General features: G+C 42.7%; 1 protein-coding gene across 1 annotated transcript in view; it reads right to left on the bottom strand.

Annotated features, from left to right (window-relative positions):
* The window catches only part of LOC132585366 (sodium channel protein type 2 subunit alpha-like), a 147,956-nt gene extending 122,459 nt beyond the window's left edge, over window positions 1–25,497 (bottom strand). Inside the window, exon 1 of the mRNA XM_060257227.1 lies at window positions 25,233–25,497. The gene's annotated coding sequence lies outside the window, so the exon portion shown is untranslated. The remainder of the gene's footprint in view (window positions 1–25,232) is intronic.
* Window positions 25,498–25,952: the final 455 nt, after the last annotated feature.

Genomic DNA, 25,952 nt, shown 5'->3' with positions numbered 1-25,952 from the left:
TTACTATCACTTAGTAATAAAGGATGCCTTAACTGTTATGAGATCCACAGTATGTATTCATAGCTTTGTAACTTTAATACATGCCCACTGGACCATAGAATCTAGGTTTTGTTTTGTTTTTAAATAGACCTTTCAAGACTGAAGTCAGCCTATCTTTTGGACAGGATACCTTGTTTTTATTTGTTCACTTGTGTATTTTACATTTTTTTAAAAAATGGTGTTTTAATGGTTTGTTAATTTTAATGATTTTTACATTGCTTTTCATTATTTTATAATACTTCGTTAGCTCCCTCAAACAGGTCTCTGGAGAGGCAGTGTATCTTCTAGATGGATAGATAGATAGTGGCCATTCTGGATAGCACAGAACCCTTTCAAAATGAGACAGCTTGGTGACCAAGTTGTGGTGAGCAACTGAATTCCACACAGGTTCATACTTAAACTTAAAAAAAAAAAATCATTTGAAATATAGTCACATGTCTTACTTCCCTCCTCCCTTCTCTCCATCAATGGAGGCTTAAAATATAGTATTGCAATCAGACCTTTTTTGTAGCAGGAACTCCTTTGCATATTAGGCCACACTCCCCTTATGTAGCCAATCCTCCAAGACCTTACAGGGCGTTTAGTACAGGGCCTACTGTAAACTCCAGAAGGATTGGCTACATCAGGGGTATGTGGCCTAATATGCAAAGGAGTTCCTGCTACAAAAAAAGCTCTGATTGTAGTGATTGGAAACTTGTAGTGGTGTATTCTGCATAGTACATCCACAAAATCAATGGATTTATACTGCAGTAAGTATATGTATGATTGACTTGGGAATTTATCATTGATTCTGCCATCAGAAAGTGCTCAGGCTGAGATTCTTTGTTCCTCAACATTAAAGTCTAAAACAACTTGTGATCCACTAAGCGAACTGTAGGCTCACCTGTAAAGTAGGTTTCCCCTCCCAACTCAAGAAATCACTAGATATTGCATTTTCATCACCTCATAGCAATCATTTGCAACTGGACTCTCCTGCATAGACAAGCCAGTCCAGTTGCAAATGATGCTGTGAGAGCCCAATATCCAGGGCTTTTTTTGAACAGGAACGCACAGGAACACAGTTCTGCCTGGCTTGGCATCAGGGGGTGTGGCCAAATAGGCAAATAAATTCCTGCTGGGCTTTTTCTACAAAAAGTTCTGTGTGAAATGGTGATGTCAGGGGGTGTGATATAATATGCAAATGAATTCCTGCTGGGCTTTTTCTATAAAAAAAAAGGTCCTGGCAATGTCTAAGGATGCAGTCTTGGTTGTGTCGAAAACAGGACAGGGAGAAGAGGGAAATTCTTGAGCGCATGACAGACTGCACAGATTTTGAGAAAAGAGTACTGCAAGCTATGCCTACTGAAAAAAAACCCTGGTATGGGGAGTGAGGTCATGGCTTAATGGTAGAGAGTCTGCTTTGTATACAGAAGGTCCCAGGTTCAGTCTGTCATTTCCAATTTTAAAAGATTATTTATTTATTTATTTATTTATTTGGTAACTTAGGTAGTAAGTGGTGTGTTAGACCATGGAGAGCTACAGCCAGTCAGAACAGACAATACTGACCTTGGCAGATCAGTGGTCTGACAGTAAAAAAAAAACAGCTACCTATGTACATGAGGACTTTAAAGGGGAGGGGGAAACCCTCCAGGTTCAATGTTCCTGCCTTGAGTACGACCACTGCAGTTCTACAGTCCAGTGTGTGGTGTTCTCTGGAGACTGACTAGCCTCAAGACTACATGTTCTGCTTGACAGAAATGGATTTGGCTTCAGCTGCAGGTCTGGTTGCATTTACTGATGGCAGTTTTGCTGGAGAAAGACGTTTGTACAATTGGCCATGAATACCTTTCAGCTTCCACATTGGGACTCCATAAATTAGGATGCTCACATTTTAATGCCACAAGTCTACTATTGCCTTTTTGTTTTTCATGGGGGGCAAATCCTTGGTTTTTTTAAAAAAAACATCCCCCATCTTCAGATCCCCCCCCCCCGAATTTGCATATCCTTCATCATTTTCGCTTAATCTATCCTACCTCATAGGGTTGTATAAAACAGGAGATAATAGTATGATATAAGCTACCCTGCTCATCTTGGAGGAAAGGCAGAATTAAAAACGTAACATTAGGCCGGTACTGTGTGTTTAATAACAGCCAAGGCTTCGCTTCAAATCATCAGAGACCAACTAATTCATAGAAAGGACAGTTGGCAGAAGTGCAAAGATTTTATTATAGCCACAAAAGTTGAGAGGCTTTTAAATGTTTTTTTTTTTTGATGTTGAACTGGAAAATAACTGTGGGAGGAAAAGGACATTAAAACATTAAAGCCTGTGGGGTTTCTTTTTTTCTGTTGCTGCTATGTAGGAAACTTATTTATATTGAAGGCAACCAAGTTAACATGCAGCCCAATCTAGCGCCTGTTAGTTGGAATAATAATAATAATAATAATAATAAATTTATTTTTGAATCGCGCCCTCCCCCGCCAAAGGCAGGCTCAGGGAGGCTCACACGAATTCACACAAAGCTACCTGAAACTTAGGCCATTGATCTGTCAAAGTCAGTCTTGTCTACTCTGACCAGCAATGACTCACAGGTAGGAGGTTTTTTCACATCACCTACTACCTGATTCCTTTCGCTGGAGATTGAACCTGGGATTTAGGCTTGTCAATCCCCAGGTCCCAGCAGAGGATCTCCTGGTTTTGCAAACTCCTTCCTGCCCCCAGTCAGCTGGCCGGTGGGGGAAGCCCCACTCCAACAACCACCATGTGCCTTTCCACCTCAGAAGGCTAGAGGAAGCTTGGAAACTGCTTGCTTTTTGGAAGGCGTGTGTGCCTTTAAATCTGTAGGAGCCAGGCTGAATTGGGGTGGGGAGAGCTGGCAGAACGATGGTGGTTGCACCCAATGAGCTGTGAAGCTGTGAGTAAGAAAGGAAAACTAGCCCAGTCTCTCTGTTTGTTTTATATTCCTTTCAGAAGTCATTTACACAGTAAAATAGAGAGTAAATAGTAAATAAGAACCTTTGGTTTCCTTGTGTTAGTCTGAAGAACTTGGCTGAATATACAGCAGATAGTTACATTCAACAACTCCTAGCCCCAGTAAGATCACAAAAGTGTGGGATTGCAAACTTTTTATTTTGGCTGCTTTGTGTGTGTGTGTGAGAGAGAGAGAGGGAGGGAAGGAGGGAGAGAGAGAGAGAGGAGGGGATATGCAGCTGCTAGGGGATGAGGAAATGAAGACTGTATTCCGGGGAACTGCATTGCTGCATTTTAAAAATTTATTTTAGGGAATGTGAAAGTCTCCTGGCCTAACCCCACTCCCAAAGTCCCCAGATATTTTCTGATTTAGACTTGGCAACCCTCCTGGGGCTTTTTGTATATAAAGCAGATTCTCAGCCACTGAGCCATGACTCCACCACAAGCAAGCCCTGTGATGTTCACTGGATGCCAAAATAAAGACAATTAAATTAGATTCAGTGTCAGTGAACATAGTGATGGCCGTGAGCACAGATGACTTTAAAAGGGCATTAATGGCACATAGTGTCACGGGCTGAGGCCGGGTCAAGCAAAGTCCAGGGGCAGTCCAAGGTCTGTAGCCGGTGAGCAAAGAGGGTCCAAGGCGCCAAAACCAAATCACAGTCCAGGTATCGCAGGTCAGAGGTTCAGAAGCCGAAGTCAGGGGGTCCAGAAGTCAAAGTCAAAGCCAAAGTCAGGGAGTCCAGAAGCCAAAGTCAAAAGCCGAAGTGGATGCTAGAACGTCAGGTAACTGACTATTTGCTTCCACAAAGCCTCCTCCCAAAGCCCACAGCTATATAGCCCTCTGCTGGCTGTTGCCCATTTGGGCTAATTGCTGGCTCAGAGAGGCAGCCAGGATCCTGCTGAGACTCAAGCATCCTCACTCCAGAAGGGCCAGAAGAGCGTCTTGCTCGTGAGCGTGCCGCCCTCCTCCGATCCCTGAGGTCCTGACGAAGGCGGTCACGCACACGAGCCACCCGAGAGGGTGAGGCAGGGGGGCTTGGATCTTCTCCAGCAGGAGGCAGGGGCACTGGTGCAGGTGGCAGGGGCACAGTTTCTTCTGCAGCCTCAGCTTCTTCTGCAGGGTCCCCAGCACCCATGACACATAGGTCCATTAATGGCTACTAACCACGAAGAGTAAAGGGAACCTCCACAGTCAGAGGCGGTAAACCTCTGAATACCAGAAGTTGGTAGAAACATCAGGGGAAAGCCTTGGCCTCTATGCCTTGTTTGTTTCCAGAGGCATGAAACAGGATGCTACTTAGACCACTGGTTTGACCCAATAGGTCTTTTCTTATGCTTTTATGGAGACATGAGGTTGCAGCTACTCTTTGATGGAAATGTGCATGCACTCTTTTCAGTTTTCTTATGACTTTTTCTTAGCATATCAGGAATGCAAAATTGCAGTAGCCTGATTACCAGGAGCGCCCATTATTTGGTGCCTGAGAGACAGGAAAGACTTAAAGGTTCAAATGACTGAAATGCAGTGGTTGGCTTTAGCCCGAGAGAGAGAAAGGGAGAAGGAAAGGTGAGAGGGAGAGCAGAACAGTAGGAAAAAGAAAGATGTTGGAAGGTGAGAAGGATGGAGAACAAAAGGAGAGGGGGAAGAAGAGAAAATGACAGAATTGCTGTTGTTGCAAGAACTATAATTGTGTTTTGGAAACAGAGAGGGCTGGATTGTGAATATTGGTAGGTTGCTTATGTATTTTTAGGCCCTGTTCACGCAGTATGTTGAGTCCATGTTAAACTGACCCGGTTCTGTTCCAAATATTTTTGTTCTGGATATTATCAATCAGACTGCCATGCTGCAATTCGAATCACTCCACAGTGAAACCGTCCTGTGCCGTCCACACGATGGAACCACGCAGTTTTTTCTCCACTTTTATGCGCATCATGCACATGCGTGCATTATGTGCATGTGTGCATGCACTTAGGTTAAAATATTATGTGGTTATGCAGTTATCCACATATCGCTAAGTAGTAAAAAAAAAAAAAAAAAAAGCGACCGTAAACCGGATGTCTGAGGCTCCTTTTGCTCTGGGACAGCCTTCAGACATCTGGAAGTTGGTCAAGAACTATCCAGACAGGGAAACTACGAGATGAAACTGGAGAACTCAAAAAACACCGCAAAGGAGCAGGTAACAAAATACTCCGGTTCCGAGAAGGATTGGGGGGGGGGGGCGTGGCTACTACGAGTTAATACCAAGGTGGCAGATGTTGCTGTCTGATCAGCCACTTTTAATCCAGTATGAAGCAGCAGTGACAACTGATTATACTGTGCATCTGAACAGCCCCTTAATTTGTGATGTATTTTGCCCTCCCCAGGACTACCAAGAGCTATCAGTGATTTGGAGACAGAGGTTCCCTCTGTCCCCCACACCATGCAGAACCCATTCCGAGATCACATGAAAACATATCCTGCAATTTCCTCTTCTCTATGGGCCCACAAAGTGACAAGAGCTCTTTGAATTTTGCACTCAAGCCTATGGTTACCAACTTCCAGGTGGGGTCTGGAGTTCTTCCCACATTACAACTGATCTCCTGATTACAACAATCATTCTCCCCTGGAGAAAATGGCAGCTTTGGCGGGTGGACTCCAGCATCGCATCCATGGTGAGCTCCCCAAACTATGCCCCCAGGCTTCACCCCCAAATCTTCAGGAATTCCCAATCCAGAACTCACAACCCTACCCTAGTCCCCCTCCCAGCAGCTGCAGCAGTCTCAATGAAATGAGGATGAGTGGAAAAGAGGACAGGGCATTGAGGATGAGTGGAAAAGAGGACAGAGACACTAAATCGAATGCCACATAACAAAAGCAGAACTTGAGCCCAAATCTTCCAAGTGTACTCTCTATGACTCATGAAAGCTCATGCCTCGCTACAAATTTTGTTAGTTTTTAAGGTGCTACTGAACTCTTGCTCTTTGCTACAGACAGATTAACATGGCTACCCATTTTGATCTATTTCCTTGAACTGTTTACCTTTCAATTACTGAATGTTCTGTATGTGAAAGATAGCATAGCGCAGGGAGTATAGCCACTTAAATTTAAATATATATATATATAACTGTTTCTTTTAATATACCATTTAATTTATGGTTTTATTTACAGATGATATTTTTTAAAAAGATATTCATGCCATGCAAATAAAACGATTTCTTTTTTTGTGCAATTAGACATTCTGAAATCCAGATATCTGGAATCTTCAGCTGATAAACCTGGGTCTTCTATATTGCTAATCAACAAGACAATGCATGACTGTATTTTCCTAAGCAGGGCTTTTTTGTAGCAGGAACTCCTTTGCGTATTAGGCCACACACCCCTGATGTAGCCAATCCTCCAAGAGCTTACAGGGCTCTTCTTACAGGGCCTACTGTAAGCTCCAGGAGGATTGGCTACATCAGGGGTGTGTGGCCTAAAATGCAAGGGTTCCTGCTACAAAAAAAAAAAAAGCCCTGCTCTAAGGCTGCAGTTCTAAGGACACTTTTCTGGGAGTAAGCCCCACTAAATCACATGAACTTTACTTTTGAGTAGACGTATTTAGGATTATCCTTGCTGCCCTAAAGTGTAGATAGATGTTCTCTCTTCAAATTAAAAACTGTAGCCTATTAAGAAATCCATTTCTCACAGGGTATATTTGCACACCTATCCCGTAGGGAAAACACAATGATTTAGCACCAGCCTTATTCCATATGCTAGAAGCATTGGAACTGTGTGAAAGATAAATTGCTTGCTTGGCCTGAGCTTTGCACAGTCAGCACATCTTTATAAAAAATCTGGTTTATGTGGGCCTTCTGCTGCCAGAGATTCCCTGGGGCACAGGAACATTTGTCTAAGACCCTTCCTCTAACTGCCAGCTTTCATTCTAGAGTGCAGTGTTTGCAGTAATTCTGGTAACAGGAATACTATGCTGGAAAACTCATTCTTTCTTTCTTGCAGCGTTCCCATATCACCCCATTTGCAGCACTGGAAATCAATTGCAGTATAAAGATAACTAAGAGGAAGTAAATGCTAGAAATCCTGATAGGTGCAAATCTCTATGCTAAGGGTAGTATGGTATAACATTAGTCCACAAATGAAGCCTAATTTTATTTTTAAGCACCTCCAGAGACACTATGCTGGCGATATTTGTAGTGATTTGCATACTCACTTGGGACATGCAAAGAAAAAGGTGCAAGAGAAAAGGTGTGGGAAATACACTGTCTTTCTTTTCCAAGGTAGTGGTAAAGCTGCAGAACTACAGTCTGAGCTTTCTACCCATGACCTGAGTTCGATCCCAGCAGAAGCTGGATTCAGGTAGCCAGCTCAAGGTTGACTCAGCCTTCCATCCTTCTGAGGTTCATAAAATGAGTACCCAGCTTGCTGGGGGGGAAGTGTAGATGACTGGGGAAGACAATGGCAAAACCATCTTGTAAAAAGTCAGTCGTGAAAACATCGTGATGTGACATCACCCCAGAGTCAGAAATGACTGGTGCTTGCACAGGGACTACCTTTACCTTTAGAGAAGTCGTACATGTTTTCTTAGTTTACAGATAGGCAAAAGTCTGGGGAAAGTGTGTGTTTTTGTGTAACCTCTATATCTATACAATCATTTCTATGTTGATATTTGTGTAAAATAGTGATTTTTGGAAACACTAGTGATTGAATCATAGAATAGAATCATAGAGTTGGAAGGGGCCTCCAGGGTCATCTAGTCCAACCCCATGCACAATGCATGAACTTCACAAATACCTTCCCCCCCTCCACACAACCTCAGTGACCCCTGCTCCATGCCCAGAAGATGGCAAAAACCTCCAGGATCCCTTGCCAAACTGCCTGGAGAAAAATTGCTGACTGACCCCAAAGAGGCAATCAGCATTTATCTGGACATGTAAGAAAGGGCCTCAAGAACTAAGCATTGATGCAGCCCTTCCTGCCCTCCTTCTCATGATCTACCTAATTCACAGAAGCAGCACTGCTGTCAGATGGCCATCTAGCCTCTGTTTTAAAACCTCCAAGGAAGGAGAGCCCACCACCTCCTGAGGAAGCCTGTTCCACTGAGGAACCACTCTGTCCGATTCTTCCTAATGTTTAGCTGGAAACTCTTTTGATTTAATTTCAACTTGTTGTTTCTGGTCCAACCTTCAGGGGCCACAGAAAACAACTCCACATCATCCTCTATATGACAGCCCTTCAAGTACTTGAAGATGGTGATCATATCACCTCTCAGTTGTCTCCTCTCCAGGCTAAACATGCCCAGTTCCTTCAACCTTTCCTGATAGGACTTGGTCTCCAGACCACTCACCATCTTCGTTCCCCTCTTCTGGACATGTTCCAACTTGTTTATATCCTTCTTAAATTGTGGTGCCCAAAACAACAGTTTTGCCTAACCAGAACACAGTAAAGTGATACCATCACTTCACTTGATGCAATGGTTAAATGATGGTATGAACAGTATTCCAGATTACATAATTCCAGTGATAAATTTCTAGAAACTTTCTGAAAAGCACAAATCTAGGGGGGAGGTTAGGGGGTAGGGACATAGGGGTACAATGCCCTGTGTGGCACTATTAGGTTTGCCAGCAGTGATGGATTGCACAAGGAAAGCAGGCGATTAAAATACTGCTTTTCTCAGAGAGTCAGGGAGTTTAGGAGTTAATTTTCTCTTGAGTAGAGAGCTAATGTGATTGGTTGCTCTGCATGCTCTCTGATTAGCCAGCATCAGCTCTTAGGGAAATAAAAACAGTGGTTCTGGAGGGGAAAGGGTCTTTTGCATTTGGTCTTTCGTCTGGCTCAGTAGCCAAAAAGTTGGTTTCTGAGGGAGGAGACATTTGGAGTCAATGTTTTCTAACAGGATAGTCAGAAAGGTCCTTCTGAAGAGAGAAAGAAGAGAGATTCCTTTGTCTTTGCTATATTTCAGCTATTCTGAATGAGAATTCAGTTGCTCAGGCAAGAAAGCTACAAAACTGCTTTGCACAGGAGATAATGCCAGCTGAAGTAATAAAAATAACAGCTGAGATAGGCAAAGAAAAGTGGTTGTCATATAATCAATTATTAAAAATACAAAGTGGCAAAATAGAACTGAAAACTGCTGAAGAGTTGAATCATAAATATGATTGGTTTCAAATGCAACAAATAAAGAGCTTGGTGGAGAATGATATTAAAACTGAAGGAATAAGAAAAGAGCAAACAGAATTGGAAAAAGTTCTGCTTGGAGACAATGATAAATTAATTTCAAAAGTATATAAATTACTTCTACAATGGTCTACAGAAGATGAAGTAGTGAAATCGCAAATGATTAAATGGGCAATTAATGTAAATAAAGAAATACAGATGGAAACTTGGGAATATTTGTGGAAGAACTCTATGAAACTTTCAACATGTCAAAGTATTAAAGAAAACTGTTTTAAGATGATGTATAGATGGTATATAACTCCTAAAAATTGGCGAAGATGAATAATAAAATGCCAGACAGATGTTGGAAATGTAAAAAGCATGAAGGTTCTTTCTACCATATGTGATGGACTTGTGAAAGAGCTAAAATGTTTTGGCAGATGATTCAGCAAGAGATTTCTAAGATCTTGGGATATGAGTTTAACAAAGTTGCAGAGACTTTTCTGTTGGGACTACAAATGGAAAAATTTCCAAAAGAAGATAGAACTTTAATCTGGTACTTGCTCTCAACCGCTAGGACATTGTATGCGCAGTTGTGGAAACAAGAAAAAATAGAGAAATGGAATTGGATTATAAAAGTTATGACATGGAGTGAAATGGAGAAATTAACAAGAATATTAAGAGACTATGATTTAGAAGCTTTTAAGACTGAATGGAAAAAGTTTAGAAGATATGTAGAAAAAGAGTGGAAAATAAAAGGACATTGGACAATCTTTGATAATGATTAAGTTTTAAAAAGAAGAAGAATATAAATTTTTGTTTTAATAGTTAAGGGTACCTTTAAATATTTGCATTTAAAGTAAATAACACCGGCGGGGGTCAAATAACGGGGGGAGGGGTGGGTAGAAAGTAATATATGGGGTAGATAAAAGAAGGTGGGTTTTTTTAGATGTAAGATATAGATTTATTACCACATGTTACCAATAAAATCGTTTTAAACAAAAACTGCTTTACACAGGCAATATTACTGGAAATAGATTTGGCAAGAGTTGACTGGGCAGATAGGTGGAAACTCCCAATCAAGCCAGATAAGAAAGAGTTATTATTGCTTCTTAGGGAAGAGAAAAATAATTCCTGCTAGTGAATAGGGGTTGCTCTGAGGAGAACATAGGTCTGGAGTAGAGAGAGATTAAGCTTTGAATAACCTCGGGAGTTACTAGGAAGCTGTTATATCTGAAGGGAAAAAACAGATATCTAAGGGGAGAAATCTAGGAACAAAGAAGAAACACTGTTCTCCAGAAGAAACATTATTGAGATCTGTATTAGAGCTGAATGATACTAAGCAAAGTACCTCTCAAAGAAAAGAACTAAAAAACCCACATTGAAACAACTACAAATATATTCTCTCGAATGTTCTAAGAATTTAGATCTTTATATATTAGGAAGTTTTTACCTCACTAGTCTCTAAACCTTGACCCTTTCTATTTTATATATATATATCCCTTGTCTGTTTAATAAAATCTTTATTCTGCTTTTAAAAGTTTAACTGCCTCCAGTGCCATTTTCAATAAGGGTTTAAATATAAGACAAGACAGCTCCTGTATTTTCCTTTAGTTCCTGTGCTGAGTAAAAGCCTAAACCAATATCTACACAAAGGGTGGGGCAGTTTATTTCAGTAAAGAAGATATACATAAGGCGACTCAGTCACTGAGGGGAACTGAAGTTTTGGCGGGGAAAATCTGCCTGAGAGTTTGGGAAATATAGGGATCTGGTGATCTCCTGGAATTACAGCTGGTCTTCAGATTACAAAAACCAGCACCCCTAGAGAAAAGGGCTGCTTTGGAGGGTAGACTCTGGCATTATACCCAACTGAGTTGCCTCCCCACACTCCACTGCCAACCCTAGCCATTATGTCGCTTCCTGGGAAAAATCTGAAGTGAAGTAGCAGAACACAGGATGCTCACTTAAGAAAAAAAATCTCACTGCCACTTGGAGCAAGGATGGCCGCTTCTGGGAAGCCTCCATCTACGGGAGGCCCGGCACCCCTTCACTAATTTGAAATGTATTCTTAAACAATTCTACAATAAAAAGATACTTTTTCAAACAAAATATCTCCAAGATGACTGGAACGTGCTATGTTGGTCAAATGAATGTTGACTTTAAGTTCATCAGAGGCATGTTTGAAATCAGCACATATTTTGGGCAGTATTAGGGGAAGCAGTCAAACTTGTAATCATGGGAACTGCTAAGTCAGTTCTGCAAGGTGTGTGCTCCAGTCATGAGGATGAGATGAATGATAGATCTGCTAAAGCACTGGAAGCACTGACTGTCACCTGTCCACTAGCCTATTGCCAAATAGCTCTGTGTTTCTTGTGTGTTGTCTAAATACACACATCATGAAGCTGGTCTAAGGACAGCACCGTGTTGGGCCAATTCAAAGCCAATTTTGTCTCTGTGAAAACAATCTTTGTCTCTCAATAAGCTCTCCACAATCAAGCTCAGAATTAACAATTTCACCAAATGAAATAAGCAAAAATGCAGGAAAGAGAGCATTTCCCAGTGTACAAGCTCTATGAAGAGGCAGGAAATCATAAAAGTGCTTATAAAAGTAAAAAAAGCAACAATAAACCAGCCCAAATCAGTGGAGACTCTTTTTGAATTATCATACTAAAGTGTGGATTTAAGACAGTCATTCTTTCCTGTCCTTAGCTCAACCTCATGGCTTGCTGAACTTCATAAAATTAAACTGACTTTCTGTAGTGTAAGCAAGAACAAGAGGTGAGTTTACATGTATAGTTTTCATGAGTTAGTAGAAGGCCATTGATGTTGCAGTTCATGCAGCCTCTAAAAATACTGTGCTTTCCTGCACAAAAGTAGTATACATAAACAGGAAGCTATCTTAGACCAATGGTCTACCAACTGGCAATGGCATTTTCTACTCCAACTGGTAGCAGCTCTCTGGTGGAGGCCTTTCATATCACATACTACCTGGTCCTCTTTTAAAAAAAAATGGAGTTGGCAGGGATTGAACCTGGGACCTTCTGCATCAAAGCAAATGCTTTACCTCAAAATTATTGTCCCTTCCTGTGTGTTTTCCTGCGGGACTCCTATGACTCCTTTGGGAGCACCTGCTTTGTATTCAGAAGGTCCCAGGAAAAAAACATGAAAGAATATATAGAAATCACCATATGTGACAATTGTTCCTGCATCTGTTTCATTGCATGAAGATAGCAGGAGTCAAGTGGCATCTTTAAGACCAACAAAGTTTTATTCAGAATGTAAGCTTTCATGTGCTAGAAGCACACTTCATCGGCTTACATTCTGCATAAAACTTTGTCGGTCTTAAAGGTGAAGCTTGACTCCTACTTTGTTCTACTCCTTCAGACCAACACAACTGCCCACCTGGATCTATTGCATGAACATGTACTGGGAAGGCACAATTAGGTATGTAATGCTTAATGTAATGTGTAATGCTTCAAGTGATTAAGGCTGAGTGGGCTGAAGCTGAATCCGGCGAAGACAGAGGTCCTTTGCTTGGGTCGCTGCGGCCCGGGAGGGGAAATCTCCCTGCCAGTTTTTGACGGCGCGCCGTTCATAGCGGCGCACAGGGTCAAAAGTCTGGGGGTTCTATTGGAGCCTTCATTGACAATGGAGGCTCAAATAGCAGCCACTGCCAAGTCCGCATTCTTTCATCTTAGGCGGGCGAGGCAGCTGGCCCCTTTCCTGGAACGCGACGACCTAGCAACAGTGATTCATGCCACGGTCACCTCGAGGTTGGACTACTGTAATGCTCTCTACATGGGGCTACCCTTGTGCCGGATCCGGAAGCTGCAGTTAGTGCAGAATGCCGCTGCCCAGCTGCTATTAGGGCTCCCAAGATGGGAGCACATTCGGTCGGGGCTTCGGAATCTGCACTGGCTGCCAATAACATTCCGAGTCCAGTACAAGGTGTTGGTCATCACCTTTAAAGCCCTATATGGCCTAGGACCTGCCTACCTTAGGGACCGTCTCTCCCCACACGTTCCCCAGAGAGTACTACGATCGGGTTCACAAAACCTGTTAGTAATCCCCGGGCCAAAGGAGGCCCATCTGAAATCCACCAGGGATCGGGCCTTCTCAGTAACGGCGCCTTACTGGTGGAACCAGCTGCCGGAAGAGGTGAGGCCCCTTTGGGACCTAGGGCAGTTCCGCAGGGCCTGTAAGACAGTCCTCTTCCGGCAGGCCTACAACAACTAACTGACACTGAGAAAAATTTGGATGGAACTAAAATGCATTTAATAGACCGCTGGTTTTTATCTTTTTATGTCTTATTAATTATGGTTTTAACCTTATTATGTAAATGTTTTAAGCTGAATTTATGTGAGTTTATTGTGTTGTAAGCCGCCCTGAGCCACTTCGGTGGGAAGAGCGGGATATAAGTCAAAATATAAATAAATAAATAAATAAATATACATACATACATATATGTAATTTGATTTCTGTACATGTAATTATTGTATACCCTGATCAGCAGGAAAATGTGTGAACAGGAAATACTGACAAACATTTGAAGTGATATATCATAATATGTAATCTCTGTCTGGGATCATAATACGTAAGTTCTGTCTGGGGCAATGATGCTCTGTATTCTTAGTGCTGGGGGGGGGCAACTGTGGGAGGGCTTCTAGTGTCCTGGCCCCACTGGTGGACCTTCTGATGGCACCTGGTTTGGCTACTGTGTGACACATAGTGTTAGACTGGATGGGCTATTGGCCTGATCCAACATGGCTTCTCTTATGTTCTTATGGGATGTTATAGATGGCCCATTCAATTATGGAAACCATCAGTGAATGTTGCAGCTATCAAGCAATGAACACCAGTGTGATATAGTGGCTGGAGTGTCAGACTAGAATCTGGGAGACCAGGTTTCAATCCCTACTCTGCCATTTAACCTTGCTGGGTGACCTTGGGCCAGTTGCATGCTCTCAGTTTAAACTGGCTACAGGTACATGGGAGAATAAAATGGAGGAGAAGATAATGATGTAAGCTGTTTTGGGTCTCCGCTGAGGTAAAAGGCAGAATAGGCATGAAGTAAATAAATAAACATTTGTGTATGAACTTATCTTTAAAGTGGAAGAAAACAAATGAACAGTATACTCCTATCCTTGTATACACCCACTGGAGACAAAGAGGGCTGCTATGACCAGGGCTTTTTTGTAGCAGGAACTCCTTTGCATATTAGGTCACATCCCCCTGATGTAGCCAATCCTCCAAGAGTTTACAGGACTCTTAGTGCAGGGTCTACCTTAAGCTCCAGAAGCATTGGCTATATCAAGGGGGTGTGGCCTAATATGCAAAGGATTCCTGCTACAAAAAAAGCCCTGGCTATGACATCCTTACATTGCTGCCACTCCAAGTTTTAGAGTTTAGTGAAGCTCTTACAATGCAGTAGTAATGTCATGGTACTATTATCACTTTGTCAGTATAAGTGTGGCACTGATGGAATGATAATTATGTAACAGGAAAAAGTGATAGAGTTGGGAACATGGTGGACAGGAGCTGAAAAATGGATCATTTTATGCTTTTCATATAAAACTGCAAAAACAAAATACTGGTTGTAAATAATAAAACCACACACCACCAAATAAGAAATGGAGAGGCGATGGTGACTGCCCCCTAATGTCCTGCACTTCTGCTACCCCCTTGCCATATCAGGGGATAGGACTTGAGAGGCCAAGGAGCCAAATGCGATGCAGCGTTTTGAGAATGTGAGACTGTTCCTTGAACACATGAATCTGACTTATGCTGAATCAGACCATTGGTCTATAAAAGTTAGCATTGTCTACCCTAGCTGACAACCACTTTCCAGCATCTCACACAGAGATCTTTCATGTTGCCTACTGCCTTATCCTTTTAACCGGAGATGCTGGGGATTAAACCTGGGGCCATCTACAAGAGAAACAAATGCTCTGTCACAGAGCCCCCTCATGAGAACACAACCTGCACAATAAGATGCATGGAATGGGCTCATGCCCTTCTGTCCAAAGGGCTGTAGAACTTGGTAACAGAGCACTTTGGCAAATAGGTACTTGGCACAAGCAGGGAACCCCCCCCCCCCTTACACACATTAGAAATGAAAATTGAAAAATGGGTGAATAACAATGATCAGGCCTCTTCTGAAGGCTGCAGACTCTTCTGCAGTGCCATAAGCCCTAACACACACCAAAAATCTGTACTGCTGCCGCTAAGATTGCAAAGGCAAAATATCCCCCCCTTCCCGCCAAAAAAAAAAGTCACAGAGAACAAGGTGGCAGTCACCGTCTGCAAGATTCCTCTTCTGTCACTCCCCAGCTAATCTAAAGTGACTGGAGAACTATCAAACACCCATGGCCACAGAATTTCTCAGCCTTCTCCTTTAATATAGGAGATATATCCTTAAGTGTAAGGCTGTGCCACTAGCAACCAACAGCAAGTTAATTCATGCCATAGCATTCCCCAGTACTATGTATGGCTGTGAAAGTTGGACAATGAAGAAAGCTGACAGGAAGAAAGTAGATTCCTTTGAACAGGGGTCATTTTGTAGAAAAATAGATAGTGGAGATCTTTAGCATAACTCATTAGCATATGCTGCCCCCCCAGACAAAAGCAACTCAACACAAGAAAGAAGAGCCCCGGGTGAGCAAGGCCCGCATGGGCTGGCTAGAGATCCAGCCAGCCCAAACAGGTTTTGCTCACCTGGGGTTCTCCTTGGCTGCCACCCTCCCACATTCAAAAGGCCAGCAAGCCACCCACCACCCAAAGTCACATAAGAAGTGGAGAAAGAGTGGCATGGGCTTCTCCAGAGGTTAATAAGGGCTGCTGGGTGTGTGGCAAAGCTGGTGGCTGGCTGGCTGCCCGCTCTCCTAATCCAGGGATTGTTATGCAGCTGCACCTACTATTCAATGGACAAGGTAGGTAGGTAGGAAGGGGGGGGCGTCAGAAAGGTTCAGGAGTTGTGCTCCTGTGAGCTCCTGTTGATTTCAAGGCCTGCCATTGAAATGTGGTGTTGGAGGAGAGTTTTATAGATCTTATGGACTGCCAAAAAGACAAATAAGTGGGATCTAGATCAAATCAACTCTGTACTCTCCGTAGAAGCTACAATGATCAAACTGAGGCTATCGTACTTTGGTCACATTATGAGAAGATAGGAGTCACTGAAAAAGACAATAATGCCAGGAAATATCAAAGGCAGCAGAAACAGAGGAAGACCCAACATGAGATGGACATATGAAGCTGCCTTATACTGAATCAGACCCTCGGTCCATCAAAGTCAGTATTGTCTTCTCAGACTGGCAGCGGCTCTCCAGGGTCTCAAGCTGAGGTTTTTCACACCTCTTTGCCTGGACCCTTTTCAGTTGGAGATGCCAGGGATTGAACCTGGGACCTTCTGCTTCCCAAGCAGATGCTTCGTTCAATCAAGGAAGCCATGGTCTTCAGTCCGCAAGACCTGAGCAAGGCTGTTAACAACTGGATGTTTTCTAGGATATTATTCATAGGGGCATCATAAGTTGGAAGTGACTTGATAACTTGCAAGTAACACACACACACATACGTGCTTCACCCTTATTCAACAGGTTTTAGCAATTTCTTCCGCAAGCCGTCAAATGTGAGCAAACTTCCCACATACACTGAGGAAAATTATAGGGAACGCAGCCATTCTTGTAGGTGAACTCCATTCTCTCCATTCCAGCTACTGATGTGTCACTTCTGACACATTCTGCTATGCAGGATCAGAGCCAAGATGCAAAACAGCAGAATAAACTATAGCAGCAGACACTACCATTGATCTTTCTATGTGGATGTAGAGCATTCTCTCCCCAACACTCAAAGCCTCCAATAGAGACTTTGTGGAGGGGGTGGGGTCATCAGATGAATGAGTACACCAATGGGAAACCACCTCTGCCCATCTCTTGCCTTAAAAACCCCATGAAGCGTTGCCATGAGTCAGCTGTTACTTGGTGGCACAGTTATTATCCAGCCCCATTTTTTAAATTGAGTTTACCACCAGGAAAGCATTATGGGATTGCCGTGTCAGTGAGCTGCACCAGCAGATCTAGGAGTTGTGATATAAAAGCACTACAATAAAAATCATCGTAACAGGACTAACACTGCAACTTTGTAGGTGTACAATGCTGTTTAACCTGAGTAAAAAGTTGTGATAAACAGGACACAAGTCTGCTCAATGCCACCTGGATTATCGCCCCCTGCCACCAGGAATTGTAGTGTACATATGGCAGTGCAATTATCACCTGCCAGGGCTTTTTTGTAGAAAAAACCCAGCGGGAACTCATTTGCATAGTAGGCCGCACCCCCTGATGCCAAGCCAGCTGCAGCTGTTCAAGAACTGTTACTTCAAATCAGAGAAAGTTCTTTGCTGTTAAGTCCCATCAAAGCAGTGGGTTTCTGCTGATGGGAGAGAGGGTTGATATTCATCAGTTCTCCCTTCCCTGAAGACCTTCAGATCCCCCCCCCCCCCCTCTCTCTGGAGAAGTATGTCAGGAGGCATTTTGTGATGCAGTGGGACCAGGGAGGCAAGCAAGTCGCCTCCCACTGATGGAAATCTTTTTCTCCCCAGAATCGTTTTGTGGGATCAATGCCAATGGGATAAAATCATGATTAATGGTACTGTCCATTTCATTTAGATGAAACTGGCTTTCTCTGACCTGGACCCAAAAAGATTTGGATTCAAATAAAACACATTTACAGCAGGTATATCATTATAATTCTTTTGTTTTTTTATGTATTTTATGTATATTTACTTCATTTTTGTCCCACCTTTCTCCCCAGTGGGGACTTAAATCAGCTTACATTGTTCTGATCTCCTCCATTTTATCCATACAACAACCCTGTGAGGTAGGTTATTGTGGGAATTTGGAATTTGAGCAAGCCTCCACGGCAAGAGTGGGGATTCGAATCTGGGTCTCTTGGATCCTAGTGTGTCATGCTGTCCCTGTCTGTGAGTCTCAAAACAGTGCTTTGTTTCTGACTGCTGACCAGCCTCTTTCATATGGGAATTTGCTTTGAACTTTTCCATCTCAGTAGTTAACCTGAGATGCAGCAGTTGAAAAGTTTGAGTAGAAGTGTTAAAATTATGGTACAAATGTAAGAAGGGGGAAGATTCACCAGGGTAATTTTTAAAAATGAGATTTTGACATTTCTTAACCCACTCCATCAGACCATGGTTTAGTACTTCATAGGTAATAAAGCACTTTGTAAGTGGAAATGTCCATCCCAGTTATTAATAATAACGACCCATGCTTAACTCAAGCCTAAGAAAAAATCTCAGTTGCAAAGAAAACTATCTGCTTTAGTGATGCTCCCCATATTTGGCTGTTATTTGACAACACTTCGAAAATATGTCCCTCTTGCTGTGCTGAGTGATTCAGACTTTGGTCCTGTCTTGCCCTCACTGTTTCAGCCTCTTCCACTCTGATCTTCTGCTTTCATGCCTCATCAGCCCCTCACTACTTTCCCTCATAGCTGCCAAAGTCATTCTCCTGTCTTACTTTTCTGACCATGTCATTCCCTTCCTTAGCACATTCTCTTCATCCTTACTTTCAAGGTTCAACATAGTTTCCTCCTCCAGCCATCTCTTCACACTGAAATCCCCTAGGCATTCCTGTCAGCTCCATATCCTTCAGTCATCTGATGGACCAGCTCCCACAAACTACTCTTTTCTACCTTGCAGTCTCTCACAACTGCAACTCCCTCCCACAGCACTGCTCTCTCTCAGTTCCTTTAAATCCCTTCTCAGAACTCACCTTTTCCCTCCATCACAATTCTTAGCATCCATCCCATACTGAGTTGATGAGCCAAATTAAACATGACAGTCAAAGGTCTATCCTGTGGCTGCTGACACCATTGTTGAAGCATTTGTAGTTTAGGGTTTTTTTTAAAAAAAAATGCTGTCAGGCCCCCTCCCCCCTGTGTGTGTGTGGCACAGTGCCCTGGGAGTTCTCCCCCTCCCATCTTCAGGTGCCAAATTTTTCTGTGCCTGAAAAGCTGAGGGGAACAAAAACTTCCAGGGCCACTGCACCACATGCTGTATTCAGATCAGGACCTTGAGGCAATTTTTAAAGAAGTACAACTGCTTCTCCTACGATTGCATTTAGATTGGCTCAATGCCTCATACATGTCATGGGAATTAATGAATGTTTACCCTTGCTCCTCTCAGCTTCTTCTTGTCCTCTTTAAAGTGTTATGAACACCAAGAATGCTATATAAATGAGAAATAATTATAATTATACATGCCAGCAGTAGAGATATTGAAGACTGTGTTACTGCTACTTAAAACACAGAAATATTTATAAGGTTCTACATTATAATAATGATAATACTGAGCATTTGAATAGTGCCATTCAGGTATTCAAAGTACTTCATGTACAATGCCCTGTTCTATCTATCTATCTATCTATCTATCTATCTATCTATCTATCTATCTGTCTGTCTGTCTGTCTGTCTGTCTGTCTGTCTGTCTGTCTGTCTCCAGTGCATTTTTATCCTGCCCATTCTCTAAAGTGCTCAGGGCAGCATACTTGACCCACCTCCCACCCCTCCATTTTATCCTCACAACATCTATTTGAGGTAATTAGGTTGAATGAGAGTGACAGGCCCAAGATCACTGGCTGAGTAGAGATTTGAACCCATGTCTTCCAGGTCCTAGTCCGACTTTCTAAAAATTCCATTTTCCAGGCTTTTGGTCCAGAGAACAACTCCATAAGATGGTTCAACATTATTCACATTTTGCAGAGAGCCAGTTTGGTGTAGTGGTTAAGTGTGCAGACTCTTATCTGGGAGAACCAGGTTTGATTCCTCACTCCTCCACTTGCAGTTGCTGGAATGGCCTTGGGTCAGCCATAGCTCTCATAGGAGTTGTCCTTGAAAGGGCAGCTGCTGTAAGAGTTCTCTCAACCCCACCCACATCACAGGGTGTCTGTTGTGGGGAGGGGGAAGGTAAAAGGAGATTGTGAATGCTCTGAGACTGTGACATTCAAATATAAGGCAGGATATAAATCCAATAACTTCATCTTATCTAAATCCAGTGTTTTCAGAAGGGGGTCTGAGGAAGAGTTGGTTGCTGAAGGGTTCCCAATTAATGGCAGTTTCAAACTGGGGTGATCTTTCAAACTAGTGTATCATATATTCTAGATGAAACCCTTCCCCAAGAGATGTCACACCTCTCTAGGTATCATTGGAAACTTTGTGGTAAAGCCATAGAGCTTCTGGTGATTTCTAGACATCTCTTTGAGACATCCCCTGGAAGTGACATCATGCCATATAGTGTTCCCCAAAATTGTCCCCAAGTCTCTAGGAATTTACCAGGAATCCTATATTAGAATTTATGTGAAAAGGTCAGCTTGTGTCCTAAGTATGTGCCTAGAAATTTGCATATTATTTACATTCTCTTTGACATTTTTGAAGTTTGTATCTTGTAAAGTAGAAAGTCATGACACAGATGCAGGGCTTTTTTATGTAGCAGGAACTCCTTTGCATATTAAGCCACACACCCCAATGTAGCCAATTCTCGAAGAGCTTACAGGGCTCTTCTTACAGGGCCTACTGTAAGCTCTTGGAGGATTGGCTACATTAGGGGTGTGTGGCCTAATATGCAAAGGAGTTCCTGCTACAAAAAAAAGCCCTGTATACCTTGGAATAGGTAGAGGATGCCTTTGATTTTTATAGACATCAGTAGGAAGACAGGAAGTACCTTCTTCTTCCTGTTTCCATGACTTCTTGTAATTGCAGGCAAACTCTCCCTTAACATAATTCGGTATTGGTTTGGTATTTATAAACTTAGTAAGCATTTATTTAAAAACCTCATAATTGTCTGATAGTTTTCACTTATAACGTTGGTGCCCATATAGGGATTAGGGTCAGGCAATTGACAGAAGTTGGGAGGACGGGAACATGGAGGGCACTGTCAGCAGTGGTATGATGTCACTTCAGGGGAAAACCCACAAGTGATCACACCTCTCTAGATATCATTGGAAACTTTGTGGTTAAAGCCATAGAGTTTCTGGTGATTCCTAGACATCTCTTTCAGGCTTCTCCTGGAAGTGATGTCATGCCATTGTCAACTTTTTTTTTTAACATTATTTTTCTTCCGCTGGCTGCAGAAGCAGTGGGGGAAATACAAGCTGGGGATGGAGGATTCCCCAGCCCCATCAGGAAAATGGCAGTCTTAACAGGAATGCACTTCATTATATAACCCACCACCACCCTGTGAAATTTTAGCTTCTGAACTTAGTCAAGAGTAGAAAGTCACCAAAACATTCCATACACCACACCACCTGCACAATAAACATACCAGGGAATGAGAGTTTTGAACTGGGCATCAAAAATCCATCTGTTTTTCTCCAGTCCCTAGACTTTAATCTCATTTTACTTCTGCCAAAAGGATGATGCCACAGCTCAGGGAAACTCCCAACCCTTGGGAAGAAGGGAGTTGAGTAATTCCTAAACTTGTGGTAACTCCCTGACCTGAATGAACTTGAGAGTTAGGCACAGTCCTTTTATATAGTCTCTGTGAGCTCTCCCAAGACCATGTGACTTTGGTTAGAATTGAAGTTGGAGTAGGGTTGCCAGCCTCCAGGTGGGGCCTGGCATCTCCAAGAATTACAACTGATCTCCAGACTACAGAGATCAGCTCCCCAGGAGAAAATGGATGCTTTGGAAGGTAATTTCCATGGCATTATGCACAACTGAGGTCCCTCTCCTTCCCAAACCCTGCCCTCCCCAGGCTCCACTCTCCACATTTCCAAGAATTTCTCAACTTGGACAATCCCTGGCCCAAACAACGTCTGTCTGTCCTCAACTAAGGCCAGGTGGAACTCTCTACCTAATAACATTGATGCTCTGTGGGACCTTGCTCAGTTCTGCAGAGCATGTAAAAGGGAGATGTTCCATCAGGCTTACAGCTGAGGATAGCAAGAATTCCTTACCATGGCTTCCATCTGACCTGACCAGTCCCAGTATGTAATCTGCTCTGTGGAGGGAGCGAAGTTATAAATACATCATTAATTATATGGAGACACTATACTATTTTTCTTTGTTTTAGCTAATTATTATTTTCTATTTATTGAATTTATTTTTTTTAATTGTTTATGTTTAATTATGTTGTACACTGCCCTGAGCCCTCTAGGGGAGGGCGGTTTATAGATTTAACAACAATAACTTGGCAGCCCCAAGTTGGAACAAAGGCAGGACTCTTTCCAGTCAAGTGTGTACTTTGTGGACTAGATCAGGGACTGAACAGTATGCTGGAACCTTAGGAAACAATCTTAAGGAGTTTTTTGTTTCGTTCTGTTTGAAAAGTGATTCAGTGTCCATGACTTGGAGAAACAAAAATTAAACTACTTTTTCAGCTTGAACCCATGGACAGAATCTCAGTTTATATTCCAAGCCGGAAAACTTCTTGGGGAGATTCCACTTTGATTCAAAATAAACATGAGCATTCTGAGCAGGACAAATTTGTGCGCCAATCAACAAGAAAATTTATATTTGGACGTGGCATCGCTATTCTCTGTGACGTTTCCTCCTTTTCCCCTCTCCCCAAATATGCAAGTTCCAGGTTACAGATCAGGGGGAAATGGGGAAGTATCCTTTATACCTTGTAGAAATGTATGGGATAGATGGAGCAGAGGCCAAGATGTATAAGGAACAACCAGACTTCTAAGGAACAACCAGTCTTCTATTATAGTGAGAACAGAGAAATGTACCACACAAATATAAGCTTGATTTAAACTTTCTGAACTATGTGACATTTCTGTTTGTTATTTTAAGAACTGTGTCAATTCTACCACGTAGAACAGGGGATTGGACTCTCACATCTGAGGCCTACTCAGCACCATGAAACCATTGAGGTTTCCTGTTAATTCTAAAGGACCATGACAAATTTAATTATACTCAACACCCAAGCAAGGGCACACAGTGGGGTAGAAAATGTCATCACTGACTTGTGAAAAATACTCTGGGGCTAGGAGAGTCCTCTGGCTAAATCATTTAGCGGAGCTGAATCACAGGAGTTTGTTTGGGGCATGATTTCTCCTACTGTAGCATTTGTGAGACATGCTGCTGAAACCAGACAGTATTGTTGAATACAGAATGCTGGAATGTTGTGACTTGGGATAAAATGTACAGTAGGCTCCTGTGATTTCATTTTTATTTCACACATCACCTTATGGATTTGCACACAATATTTGCACGGGGCAGAAGAACAAAAGTAGATGATAGAAATTAAAATATCATGCATGCTTGCCTTTCTAGTTGTGACCTGGGATAATAATGTACATTAGGTGCCTATGATTTCATTTTTATTTCACACATCACCTTATGGATTTGCACACAACATTTGCATGGGGCAGGAGACCAAAAGTAGATTATAGAAATTAAAATATCGTGCATGCTTGCCTTTCTAAATAGTTTCAAGTAAGTATCTCTTCACCCCGCAATGCAATCCTCTCTGTCAAAATGTCCATCTTTAGGTATCCTCCACCCCAATATTATTTGTATGTTTGCTTTTTTAAAAGGCCCTGTTTCTTTTCAGAATCCTTATTCAGGGAACTTTTCCAACAGCAGCCAAAAGATGCAGGGCCCTGTTGTCTTCAAATGGAATTCGTCATGTCTCTGCATAGATATGGGCTTAATAATAAATGCAGTGCTGAGCAGAATGCAGAAGGCACCATAGATAGGGTTGGGGCTGGGAGACGCTTCATTCTCCGCCTCACATTCAACACTTCACATCTACACAACCTATCCATGGCACATCAGCCAGGAACAACATTTGGGCCGCCTCCTCAGTTCCTGCCTGTCAAGGGCGGCTCCTTTACCATCTCATGAAGACAGCTGCATTTTCCCTTCTGGCCATGACAGTGTCACATGTTGCACACCCAGATCAGCACTTGGCTTTGGAAACAACCCAACACCATCAAAACATGAACCTCCCCCCCCCCCCATTCCCAAAACAAAGGCCAACCATGAAACCTCATGCGATTGCCTCTCTGCCAAGGGATCTTGCAGGCCAAGGCCGATCCAGCTTCACACATAAACTATACAGGCAAACCATGGTTCTGCTTTGACAGCCACTGACACATTCACAAGAATCCTGTTTCTGTTGCTCACTGCTTAGGAAGACTGAGCTTAAGCAGACATTGCTTATTTTGCCGAGCTCTTAGCCCCTGGACTATGGAAACAGTTTTTCCACATTCGGAAGTAACAACGGTTTTTTTTGGGGGGGGGGGGGAGGGGGAATTGGAAAGATCAGATCGGCCAGGGAGTTGCATCAGTTGCTTTTTAGTCTATAGCAACACAAACAAAGTCTATAGCAACACAAATAAAGGGGGGGGGGGGGGGTTGAGCTATCATTGCCTGGCAAAATATGGAATAGAATTCTTTTTTTTTTAAAAGGCAAAGGTAGTCTTGAACATATTAAAAGATGTATCCATTAATTGTGTCTAGTGGAACCTTCTACGATGTTGAGATAATTTGTATGCATTTCCTATAATGTCTTCCTACCTACGAAAGGGCTATTTTTGATGGGAAGAACTGCTGCATCCAATGTAATATTCCTTGCAAAAGCAAGAGGAAAGATCTCCATTGCAAAGCCAGGCATCTGCCTGAAGGTGTTACAGGAAAAACAGCACATCCCAGCAACACTGTGCTTTGGCAAGCATCCCCCCCACCCCCAACCCAGGTTGTGTTCTTGGTCTGCTTCATCATTCCTCATCAATGCAGTATTTTGGACAAAATAAGCATCTGTCCTTCAGTGGAAAAACGTTAACACTTGTAGCTGATAGGAAGGCCAGCAACAACTGCCTTGCCTGCGTTATCATGCAGTCTAGAAAAGGTACATCTCAACCAAAAATGGACAACTAGCATCCTACAAGACAGTACGCTGCCTTTTCCCTTAAAAAATGGACCCAGATGTAATACATCTAATTATAACGATGAGTGAGATACCCCCCTCCTTGTTGGATATAAAATGAACTGCCAGCTAGGTGTGCCAGCAGGAGAGACGAATGATCAATAAGATGGCCCGATAGCTGCAGTACAAAGCCTAAGATGAAATATTCTCATAACAACCCCCCCCCCTTGTCTTACCTGAGAAGAAGGAGAAATCACACCACAAGGAATGCCATTATCCACATATCTGCAAATATAAGGTTTTCCTGCTGCTGTTGCTTCTACTGCTCTGCAGGTTTCTTAAGACAGAAGCTTTCCAAAGTCTCCCATTTTACACTTGCCTCTCATTGACAAAAACGATCCACTCCCAAAGCCAAAAAGCAAACCTTTGCAGTAATCATCTCCTTTGGCTTTTTTCCCTCTGAGAATCACTCTGTGTTCCCCTCCAACATCCGTAAGGGAAAAAAAAAATGCTTGGAGGGGGGGGGGGGGAGGATAAAAAGAAGGGGGGGGAGGAGGGAGTCAGAGTGGATGATAAATAAATAATGAAAAGCTATGAGGCAGCAAATTAAGGGATAGCCCCATCTGCTGGCCAAAAAAGGAGCCTGTTCTTTTTCCTTCTCCGCCTGCTGTCTTGTTTTAACACCCTTGTGGTAGGAGCCGCATTGTTAGTCACATATAATCATTCTACAGGCTAAAAATACACTGGCCTTATAGGAGGAAACGAGAAAACATTTCATCTGATTACAACGCTTCAAACAGGAGGTGAGGTATAAAATTATGTGACCCCATTTGGAGAGACTAGGGATAGGGCTATACGGAGCCATACACAGGATTAATCATGGCACCGTTTTAACCTACCATGTGGCAAGCCAATAAGACAAGAAAACGCCTTCTTTTCCTTGCGACTTTTCCAAA

This window comes from Heteronotia binoei, chromosome 16 (assembly GCF_032191835.1).
Source record: "Heteronotia binoei isolate CCM8104 ecotype False Entrance Well chromosome 16, APGP_CSIRO_Hbin_v1, whole genome shotgun sequence".
Taxonomy (NCBI): Eukaryota; Metazoa; Chordata; class Lepidosauria; order Squamata; family Gekkonidae; genus Heteronotia; species Heteronotia binoei.
This window is presented reverse-complemented; position numbering and strand designations above follow the sequence as displayed.